The following is a 12,085-nucleotide window of genomic DNA, read 5'->3' as shown; positions in this document are numbered from 1 at the left end:
TAGGTTCAAATCATCAGCATCAGCAAGTTTTTGTTTCTCTTTGTTTATATCTTCATCCAGCTGACCTAGTTTTGACAGATTATTTGCTATTTCACCTCTGATGGTTTGTAGTGATTGATTAAGGGCTTCTATTTCTCTCATAGGTAATAGTTCATGTGGAGTCTTCAGTGAAGTTTCCTCAGAAAAAGAAGTCTCTATCTCTTGTATAAGTTGATCAGCCTCATCTGCAAGTTTATTAAGATCTTGCAATGGAACAGATTCTATTTGAGTAGCAGTTGGTAGTCCTAGTTCTGCTTGTTGAAGTAAGGAAACAACATGGGAAGATGATGACCGTGTGCTAGGCACAATATCTAATTGCCTAAGTCGATTAGCAGTAAGTTTTTGTTTTAGTGAAACTTTTGATAGAAACTTAGCAGGATTAGATTTATATGTAAGTTGGACTTTTTCTCCTTTATCGCTAGTTGTATATAAATGATTTGCTTCCATTTTGAACTGGTTTGGATCTAAAACATCAGGTTCTTCTCCTAAACTTTTGTAGAAATCTCTAACTTTACCTTCCAGAAGTTCATGTCGTGCCACCTCATAATGCAGTGAATGATGGTAGGGAACCAAAGGGATTGCTTCGCTCATGTCGTCCGCTGGCTCAAATAAATCTTCAAATCCACCTTCTGCCATTTGTAACTTATTTTTTATTTTGAAAATAAAAAAAGATGGCACAATCGTTCGGTTCTGTTCTTGATCCTTACAGAAGGCTGAAAGAGCCTCTCGGGGTAAAAGGAATAAGGCAAACAGTTATAGTTACAAATAATCCTTCTACTATTGATCAGAATGAAATACTTACTGTTAGGTTTCCTAATCTAGGTAAGAACGATGTTATTGTACCAGGCACTGTAAGACTATCATTCAAATTAGAATTAGAATCTGGCTCAGATGAAAATAGGACTTTGGCTTATAATGTAGGAAGAGCAATTGTGAGGAAGATTACTGTCAAACTGGAAGGGCGGGAAGTGATGTCATTGAATAATGCAGATGTATTTTTAGTTTATGCAGATAATTGGTTGACTGACAATGAAAAGAAAAACAGAGTGTTTCAAGGGATTCAGTCAGACAATGGGATAAAAGTTAGAATAGGAGCCGGAGATAAAGCTGACAACAAAAAAGATAACGCTGTCAATGTTGCTTTTGGAAACAAATTTTGTATTTCACTTGACTTTGAACTCATAAATTCACATCCTCCCTTCTATCAAGGAGCATTGCGTGACAGGCTGTCATACGACCTGACTTTCAATAGTTATGATCGTGTTATGCTTTCACAAGACCCGGAAGCAAAGTATAAGGTGTCTGGAATTTCTTTAGAGTTTGATGTTGTAAACCATCCTGAACTGGCTAGACTTATAGAAAATCAGTACAGTTCTAAGCTGCCTATCTATTATGAAAGAGTGTTGAATCACAGTACACTTTCAAAAAGCCAGGCTGATCCAATCTGGAACATTAACTTGAATACACCAGCTAGGTCAATGAAGGGAATACTTATGTTGTTTGAGGAACCAAAAGATTCATATGAAAGGCAAATAGAAAAGTTTTACAATCCACTAATCAATAGAGTATATTGCACAATTGAAGGGCAGCCAAACCAAATATTTGCATCTGGCATGCTGCCATACCAACACTATGATGAAGCAAGAAAGTACTTTACTGGAGGAAGATTGAAAGACCCAACATCTGATCTTGTGGCTAAAGATCTACATTTACACGGTGTTGGCGTAGAAGATTTCTTGACAAATAAATATGCGTTATGGCTGGATCTCAGAACAACTGACGACAACAAACTGCATGGAAGTGGAAGGCGAATTGAAAACGGATCAGAAGGAATCACAATACAAATTGAAAAGGAAGTAGGGAGTAGTAGTAAATCAGTTAAGATCTACGTGTTTGTTGTGTCAGATGCGCAGTTAAACATCTCTGAAAGCAGATTACAGGATATTGTTTATTGAACGTGTTAAAATGAAGTATCTAGATTTTCTTCCAAAAGATCCACACTGTTCTTTGATTTGTGGGGCAACAGGTTGCGGCAAAACAAGATATGTTTTGGATTTATTACAGACTGTTTACATAAATCACTTTGAACACATAGTCATATTCTGTCCAACCATAAAGCATAACAGAACATACAAGGAGAGAAAATTCATATGGTCTGATCAAAATATATTTATTGTAAATCCTTCTGATCGTCTAAATGTTTGCTTGGAGCATTATTTCGATCTTTTTCAGAACACGCCAACACTGTTTATTATTGATGACTGTGCAGCAGAACGTGACATTGTTAGAAAGAAAAGTGCACTAGCAAAGCTTGCATTCAGTGGACGACATGCATTAATATCAGTTTGGATATTAACACAAAAATACAATGCAGTTCTGAAAGACTTTAGAGAGCAACTCAAAACAATAACATTGTTCTATTCAAAGGACCGTGACAGTTTTGAAGAGTGTCTTCGAGAAAATGATGTCATTGAAAACAAACAGGAGAGAGAAAGAATAAAGAATAATCTGAAATCTTCTAAGCACTCGAAACTGGTTTTAAAAACTGATCAACCAGTTCAGTATGTATGTTTGTAGAAATCCTTGCTAAGTTCTTGTCAAGTTCTTACTCAAGTTCTTGTCAAGTTCTTACTCAAGTTCTTGTCAAGTTCTTGTCAAGTTCTTACTCAAGTTCTTACCCAAGTTCTTGTTAAGTTCCTACCTAAGTTCTTACTCAAGTTCCTACCTAAGTTCTTGTTAAGTTCCTACCTAAGTTCTTACTCAAGTTTAATTACTAGATTTTAATTTTATTCTGCATCAAAATAAAATGAACTGTGATGAATTGCTGATGCAGACTGCTACAGATATTGAAATCTGTGACAGTAGGACTATACCTGATAAAAAAGAAAGATTGTATTCACTTGCTGTTTGTGGAAAAACAAAACACTACCTTGGGCAGCAGTTAACTGTGGAAGAAGTACAACATCTTTCCTCAGAAGATATAGAAAAGTATCATGGACGGTATGAATCAGTGCTTGGTTCTAAGATGGTTAGAAGTATTGGACAGACTGTTATAGGTTTGTACACAAAGATTTTTGGACATTTTACACCTCTCGACTCGGAGGAAGACTTAACACATGATCTAACTCATGACCCTGTTGTTTCCAAGTCCCTCGAATCTCTTGCCTGTGGCCTGTATTATCGATTTGGTGCTTTATTAGTACCATTTGTTGCTGGATTAATTACTTTCAAACACATTAATTTTCAGAATAAAAAAGATGACGGATCAGTTGAAGCAGACAGTGGAGCAGACGAAAATACCAGAAGTGAACACAGTGACAAAGAAACCTGGTAGAGTAGAAGCAGGAAAAAAACTAGCCGAATGGAACAGACAAAAAAAGTTAAATCAAAAGGCAAAGCAGAACATTATGTCTGAAGTTGAGCAGACACCAAACATTCCTGAAGTGACTAAGGTCACACAAACTGATCAAGAATTAAAATCTTCATTTCTATCATACAGAAAAGTAGCTGTAGCAGCTGTTGTTGGAGGAGGTGGATACTTGCTTTACAAACTTTGGCAAGGCAAATATAAAGTGTCAGAAAAACCAAAACCAACAAACAAAGCAGTACAAACAATAAAAAAGCCCACAGTAGTACCTGCAGTGGATTCATTTCATATGGAATAATTTTAATATTTTAATTTTGATAACATAAAAATGAGTTCTGAAAAGACAATAGTTAATCTAGTTTATCACGCTGCAGTGATTGGAGGCTTGAGTGTAGGTTACACAATGCTGGGTAAAAGTCTCATCAGAATGAAACCAGCCGACTTGGGAAAGTTAGACTTCGAAGACGGTGCTAAACTAATTGGTGTTGTGACAGCTTCCTTTGCAACAAAAGACTTCCTGGTGAAGCAAGGAATTATTCCAGAAAATATAAACATGTAAGACAATAAAATGGCTAGCTTGGTTATGATGGTGGGAGGTGCGATTGTAAATGCGCTTGCATTTTCTGGCAGCAACTATTTGTTTTCTAAACTGCAAAATGGTGAAGAGAGGGAAAGGCACAACAAAGCCATGGAACAACTGGCGAAAGCACAGGATGAATACGAGAAGAAACGAATTGCGCAGTTAGACTTTATGAATGATAAACTCAGGCAGCAAGGACATGCAAACAAAACCTTTGCCAATGTTGATGCAGCCATTCAAGAATACTATCTTGTAACTGGAAAGAAAATGAAGACAAGTGCTCCTCCAAAACTGGGTGACTTTTATCAGCCTTCAGAAGAGCAGAAGGTGGGCGAGATTGTTTTCATTGTTATTGGTATGGCTGTTGTTTACTTTATTGCGCGTGCTGTCAAATCTTAATATTCTGTCATTTAAAAAACCATGAGTGATGCTTTGTTATCTAAAATATATTATTCCCCAAAAGGATACTGGAAAGGAAGAACTGCTATTGACAAGCTCAGTGACGCAGCAGGTGTTTCTCAAGATATAGCAAAGAAATGGTTGTCAAAGCAGGCAGTTTGGCAGATCTATTTACCTGCACCAAGAAACATTACACGACCACACTTTGTTAACATTAAACCGAATGACACTCATCAAATAGACCTGCTGTATTTACCGCATGACACAGTCAGAAGGAAGAAATATAAGTATGCACTGACTGTAGTTGATGTTGCAACAAGATACAAAGATGCTGAACCGTTGACAGAGAAAAGTGCTATAGCTACAGCTGTTGCCCTGCAAGAAATTTACAGACGTGGACCACTAAAGTATCCCAGAATGATTCAGTGCGATGATGGTAAGGAGTTTAAAGGAGCTGTCAACCAGCTTCTGTTAAAACATCATGTTACAGTGAAGAGAGGTATTCCAGGAAACCACAGGTCACAGGCTATTGTTGAGAGCTTTAACAAACAGTTGGCAGAAAAACTGTTTTCATATCAGTACCATCAGGAATTTTTGGACACAGAAAGTAAATTGCGTAACACTGAATGGGTCAAAAGATTACCATCAGTACTTAGAGCAATGAATCTGGAGGTATTTAAAGCTACAGGGTTAAGACCAGTTGATGCAATCAAACAGAAAACAATACCTGTTGCTCCAAAGTCAACAACACCAGTGGCATTACTACCTTTCAATCAGAAAGTCAGATATTTATATGCACCCGGTGAAGCTGAGGGTGACAGCAGGAAGCGTGCAACGGATCCAATCTGGAGTATTGACATTCATGAAATCAAGAGAGTAGTAGAGACAAATCCACCTATATATTACTTGAGAGAACCAGCACCGCAAAGAGCCTTTGTAAAAGAGGAATTACAATTAGTTCCACGTGGTACAAATGTTAAATGATTTTTTATTTAAGATTTTATAGTGTTAACAAAAATGGAAGCTCTGAGAAAGAATTCTAAGCAACTTCATTTTTTTAATTTATATTTTTATTTTGAGTTATAAAATCAAACTCACAGCGATGGAAGACTCTGTATTAGAATCTTTATCGACAGTATTTGACACCGTTGAATTACAAGTAACGGATCCTCAAAATGTGCAGTCCAGTGTGCAAGACGCCATTGAACAAATTCCAAACAATTTGTTGATTGAACCTCCAGTAAAAGTGCAGATAGTCAGTTTAATAAAATACAAAACAGTCAGTGATGAGGTGCTAGAAGTTCATGTTTCAACCAGACAACTAGCACTTAATTCTATGGCAGAATTGAATGGAAACTGGGCAGATGAAATGATGAAACGGTTTGAGCAAGCTGCAGAGGATGCAAAGATGAAAGGATCCGGATGGTCAGAAGGTGAAATTCTAAAAATAGAATTGAAGCTAAGTAAATTTGCCCCCATCAGAGGTAGAAGTTACATACCTTTACCTCCTGCTCTTGTCAAAAAACGTGCTGTGCTGAACATAAAGAATGATGATGACAAATGTTTTATGTGGTGTGTTCTGGCAAGACTGTACAGTGTAAAGAAAAATGCAGAAAGAGTGTCTAACTATCATGCATACAGAAATAAAATAAACTTTACTGGTATTGAATTTCCTGTCAGCATTACAAGCATTGACAAATTTGAACAGCAAAACAAACCCATCACCGTAAATGTTTACACGTGGGATGAGGAAGATGAACTGAAACCAGTCAGAATATCAAAGAACTCACCAACGATTGGTGATTGTGATACTAACCATGTTGACATGTTACTAATGACTGATGGTGTAAAATATCATTACACTTTGATTCGTACAATGAGTAGACTGATGGCGAGCACAAGCAATCACAATAGTAAACAAGACTTTTGTAGGCGATGTCTCTTGCGTATTCCATCAATTCATGCAGCACTTATACACAAGCAACATTGTAAGAGCGTTGATGATGCGGTCGTGAAGTTAACAACACCGCCGCCAGACAGCAAAGTGTATTTTAAGAATGTATGCAAACTACAGAAAAGTCCTTATGTTGTTTATGCTGACTTTGAATCTATCATTGTGCCATATGAAGGACCTTTACCAAAAGACCTACCTAAAACAGTAACTCTAAGTAATCATCAAGTCTGTTCATATGCATTTATTGTTGTTAGTTCAGATGGTAAACATTCTAAACCGCAATTGTACAGAGGACCTAATGCAGCAAAGAACTTCTTACAGCAAATGAACCAAGTGCGAAATGACTGCTCCAAACAACTGAATCTTTCAGACATTGTTATGAAACCTGAAGACCAAGAACAGTTTAACTCTACCACACAGTGTTGGATATGCGAACAAAGTCTAACACCAAACACAGACAATCCAATAGTAAGAGATCATGATCATGTAAGTGGGCAGTTCCGAGGAGCAGCACACAGCAAATGTAATCTACAATTAAAGTTTGATCCTAAGACTTGGAAGCTTCCAATCTTCTTCCATAACTTGCGCGGTTATGATTCACATCTGATCATGCAGGCAGTAACTGATGAATACAAAGCAAGATGCATTGCGCAGTCTTCAGAAAAGTACATGGCCTTTACTCTGAATAGTTTATACTTCTACGATTCTGCTCAACATCTGATGGGAACACTTGAGTCTTTATCTTCATCACTAACTGCTTTCCCAATCACATGTAAGTACTTTGACAGTGACTTAGTTAGAAAGGGAGTCTATCCATATGAATACATGGATTCGTGGGAGAGGTTTGATGAAGATGAGTTACCACCAAAGGATGCTTACTTCTCACGGCTGAAGGGTAAAGGTATAAGTGACGAAGACTATGAACACGCTAAGACTGCATGGAATAAATTAGGATGTAATACAATGGGTGATTATCATGATCAATATTTGTTGGCTGATGTTTGTTTACTTGCAGATATATTTGAGAATTACAGAAGAACATGTATGAAGCACTACAATCTAGATCCTTCACATTACATATCTGCACCAGGCATGAGCTGGGATGCATTTCTTAGATTTACGGGAGTAAAGATTGACTTGCTATCAGATCTACCTACACTTCAGATGATTGAAAATGGACTACGTGGAGGAATCAGTATGGCTTCACACAATTACTGCAAAGCCAACAACAAATACTTGGACGACTTTGATCCTATGAAACCTTCTAATTACATCATGTATCTAGATGCAAACAATTTGTATGGTTGGGCAATGTGTCAGACGCTTCCACTTCGGAACTTTAAGATCTATTCAGGACCATTTTCACAATGTGTTGTGCTGACAATATTAAAAGCAGGCCCAGACAGTCGAAAGGGATGGATACTAGAAGTTGACTTAGACTATCCACTATCACTTCATGATCTACATAATGATTATCCTTTAGCGGCTGAGAGGTTAAAAGTAAACCCAAGAGAACCTCCAAAGCTGGTGCCCAATCTGTTTCACAAAAAGAAGTATGTGTGTCACTACAGACTGTTACAGTTTTACATTAGACATGGATTAATTTTGAAGGCTGTTCATCGTATAATTTTATTTGATCAAGAACAGTTTATGAAACCTTACATCATGAAAAACACAGAACTGAGAACCAAAGCCGCTGATGCATCAGAGAAAGACTTTTTTAAACTGATGAACAACAGTTGCTTTGGTAAGACAATGGAAAACCCACACAAGAGAAAGGATGTTAGACTTGTTACAAGAGAAAATGAGGCCATCAAGCTGACATCCAAACCACAGTATCAAGACTTTAAATACTTTCATGAACAGCTGTATGGCATCTTAATGAAAAAACTTGTAGTCAAGCTTGACAAACCAGTATTCATAGGCTTTACTGTGCTAGAGTTGTCAAAACTGTTGATGCTTGAGTTTTTGTATGATTATTTGAAACCAAGATATCCCAAATCGAGAGTACTTTACACAGACACAGATTCATTCTTACTTGACATTCCAGCGGATGACATTTACAAAGATCTAGAAGCTGAAAGTCCTGCAGTAAAAGGAAAAGATTCTTTTTATGACACTTGCGACTACCCTAAAGAATCACCATTGCACTCAAATGTTAACAAGAAGGTTATTGGAAAGATGAAAGATGAAATGAATGGGAAGATAATTAAGGAGTATGTTGGATTGCGTGCAAAGATGTACAGTGTTGCAAGTGAGAAAGGGGTGGTTAAAAAAGCAAAGGGTGTAAGCAAACAGGTTGTAAAGTCGAGCATATCGCATGATAACTACAAGGAAGCACTGTTTCAGAAGCGAGTGTTTCACCATGACAACCCTAAGATCAGTTCCGCGCTTCATCAGATCAACACAACTATTGTAAACAAGAAATCTTTAGATGCTAATGACACAAAGCGCGTTTATTCATCACCAGAATATTCTTATGCAATTGGCCACTGTAGAACAAACGCGGCTTCAAATAGTCTGAGTGTGTAATAAGAATTTTTGTCAATCGGGAAAACCCGCTATGACGGGGAAGTGTTTGTGAAAGGGCAGTAGGCTTTGTTGAGTTTCAAAGCAGCCACCAAGTACACTTGTCAAAGCTTGATTCAATAAACAAGTTTTAATATTCATGAACCACGTGATACACCAGAACCAATCGTGGTGGAACAATATTACACAAGTCATTTGCATAAAGTGCACTCGGTGGCTGCCTTTTCAGGCGGCCTAAATATTGAAGCGAAGCGTTGAAACAGAGTGACCCAAGCCGCCGGTTTACCAGCAAGACCTACCGTTCACGCGTGAACGGTACTATTTTTAGAATCCTAGAATTCTTGAGAATTTCGGAGCTGGCTTGTTTCTGGTACACATACAGGCAAAATTGGTCATCACTGAGTTTGTGTAACACAGGAATTAGTTGTGAAATACGTCACCCTATGGGAGGGGGAGACGGCAAAATTGTTACCAAAAACATCATAGATCGCAGTGTGCAGGGTCAACTGCAACAAACTCAAACCGAGCCATTCATACCTAACTGTATTTGAGCGACTTATATACCAACATTTTTATGTCTTATTTTCAGCACAGGTGTAGGAAAAATCATATAACAAAGTCTTATTTATTTTCTAATTTAACATTTTTTTTACAAATATGACCATGGTCTTTTAAACATACAGTGACATTAAACATTGTTATGTTAAAAAAAAGAAAAAAGAAAGAAAGCTTTTGCGCACAAATCAGAAATACAGGCCAAACCGTGAGTTTCTGTGGCAAAGCGCGACAGAGGAAATTGCACTGGTTTTATTTTTAGATCAGTGGGAATTTTTCAAGAACAGACGCTTGCACTTGGATGTGTCCAATAATAGTAGGTTTGGTTGTGATCAATCAGAATAATGTAGGCAGGGATGTCGTTAGGCGTCGGACATATAACGATGAAAATCCCCAAATGTCCGATTCACATTGTCGCATGTCGGTCAGATGTCCTATCGTTTTAGCCTGAGCGTGGTCATTGTCCGATATGTACTCCATTCCTTCAGACAGCGCGATATTCGTTAATTTTCATTTCAAGATACAAATCTTCTAAAAGACTGAACGCTCTCGTGTTCAGCTGACACTGAAGTTGTCAGTGCCGTATGATCTTTTCTTTTGTTGGGAATTCCCGAACCGTCTGGTGCAGCCACAGAGTCTGAGATGCAGCGCACTGATCTAAACTGACTAGTGCATGCTACAGGAGTACGGGAGACAACTCCAACTGACTAAATTTGTCGTCTGCTTTTGTTTTCGATACGAGACGATTATTTAGCTTGAACACCTGCAACGGCTTGTAATTTCCGTGGTTGTATGAGAGAAAGGGAGAATGTACGTTCTGGGTTACTGATTCCGACAGACCCGGCATTGGTTCAAAACAACCTTACTTTACTGTATTTTTTTTGTATGGATTTATGCAGTATTTTTCTGATTTTGTCGCATGTTTCATTTTAGTAAAAGTTTAGTCCAGAAGCCTATTTTGCGTTAATATTTAGGGTCTGTCGGAATCGGTGAGCCAGAACGTACATTCTCCCTTTCTCTCTCCCCTTTCGGAAAAATAACAGTCATTAAGACTTTGGCATTGTCCAAACTTACCTACCTATTTATGAATTTGCCGGACCCAGATGAGGATTTTCTAGCTAGTCTACAGAAACTACTGTTTAATTTTGTTTGGGACGGGAAAATTGACAAAATTAAAAGAACCTCCATGTATCAGGCATATGAAGAGGGGGGACTTAAAATGGTTAACGTGAGAGTTTTTCTATCGTCATTGAAGATAAACTGGCTAATGAAAGTTTTACATGATGATGGAAAAATTACACAAATTCTCTATGCATTATGTCCTGCTGTCCGAGTTGTGAAACAACGTGGGGGCGAGTTTGCAAATGTACTGATGCAAAGAATTGTCAATCCTTTTTGGGTTGATGTTTTTAAACATTATAAAAAAGTGTGTAACAAATGTATTCCATCTTCTTTTCATGACTTTGTATCTGAATGTCTTTTTTATAATATCAATATATGCAGAGACAAGAAGGTGTTGTTTCTTAGAAGCTGGGCACATTGTGGTATTGTTTCTGTTGGTCACTTGCTGAAGGAAGATGGATTTTTGACCTATGATGAATTTAGCAGAAAATACCCAAATGTGACTGTTAATTTTTTGTTATATCAAGGAATAGTACGGGCTGTTAAGAAGTATCAATGTAAGCTAGAAATTGACTTTTGTGATAACTTTGTGGTAAGTGACCCATGTGTCTGGCAGTGCTTGGCCAGTGGTGGTTCTAAACATGTCTATGGATATTTGATTAAGAATACTGATCCTCTGAAATGTATTGAAAAGTGGACAGCTGCACTAAACTGTAATGTAGATGTCAATAAGGTTTTTCTAAAAATTAAAAGAACAACTGAGGACGTACGTCTCAGATGGTTTCAATATAGACTGATATATAGAATTATACCCACCCAGCGTTTTTTGCATCTGAGAAAAATTGTTGAATCTCCTATTTGTACTTTCTGCGGACAGCAGGAGGAAACGCTAGAACATCTTTTTTGGGACTGTACAAAAACACAGGCCTTTTGGAATGATTTCCTCCAGTGGATGCGAGACAATTTTGTACATTGTACTAATGTTAGACTGTATAAGCAACTTATTATCTGTGGCTACCAAACAAACTGTGTGACGGACAAAACCTTTGATTTGTTCCTTCTAATCGCAAAATACCACATTTATACATCTAAAATACGTGCGACCGGCCCCCATTTTCAGGTTCTTGTTTTAACTCTAAAACAAAGATTTTTGGCAGAGAAGCACAATGCATTGGTTAACAATGAGTTAACTTCTTTCAACAGAAACTGGAATCTGTACAGGCATGCGATTGAATGATTTTATGTTTTTTTTATTTTTTTATTTTTTTTTTATTTTTTTAGCCTGGTCACCGCTCGCTATCCTCTTCCTCTTCTTTCCCTGATCCTTACTCTCTTCTGTCACTCTTCTTTCTTCCTCTCTCTTTTCTCTCTATCCTTTTTGTACTGTCTGTTTATATGTGTGTGTGTAAGTGATATGGTTGAGATGGCCTCAACTGGATATTTACTATTTTCGTTACCCTATGTAGACTGTTTGTGATCTGTCTTATGTTATATTGTCTGGAAAAGAAAAAAGAATAATAAAAAAAAAAAAATAAAAAAA

General features: G+C 37.4%; 1 protein-coding gene across 1 annotated transcript in view; it reads left to right on the top strand.

Annotated features, from left to right (window-relative positions):
- The window catches only part of LOC138979478 (uncharacterized), a 38,034-nt gene that overhangs the window by 22,067 nt on the left and 3,882 nt on the right, over positions 1 to 12,085 (top strand). The gene's annotated exons all lie outside the window — the stretch shown is intronic.

Source organism: Littorina saxatilis, linkage group LG11 (genome assembly GCF_037325665.1).
Source record: "Littorina saxatilis isolate snail1 linkage group LG11, US_GU_Lsax_2.0, whole genome shotgun sequence".
Lineage (NCBI taxonomy): Eukaryota > Metazoa > Mollusca > Gastropoda > Littorinimorpha > Littorinidae > Littorina > Littorina saxatilis.
This window is presented reverse-complemented; position numbering and strand designations above follow the sequence as displayed.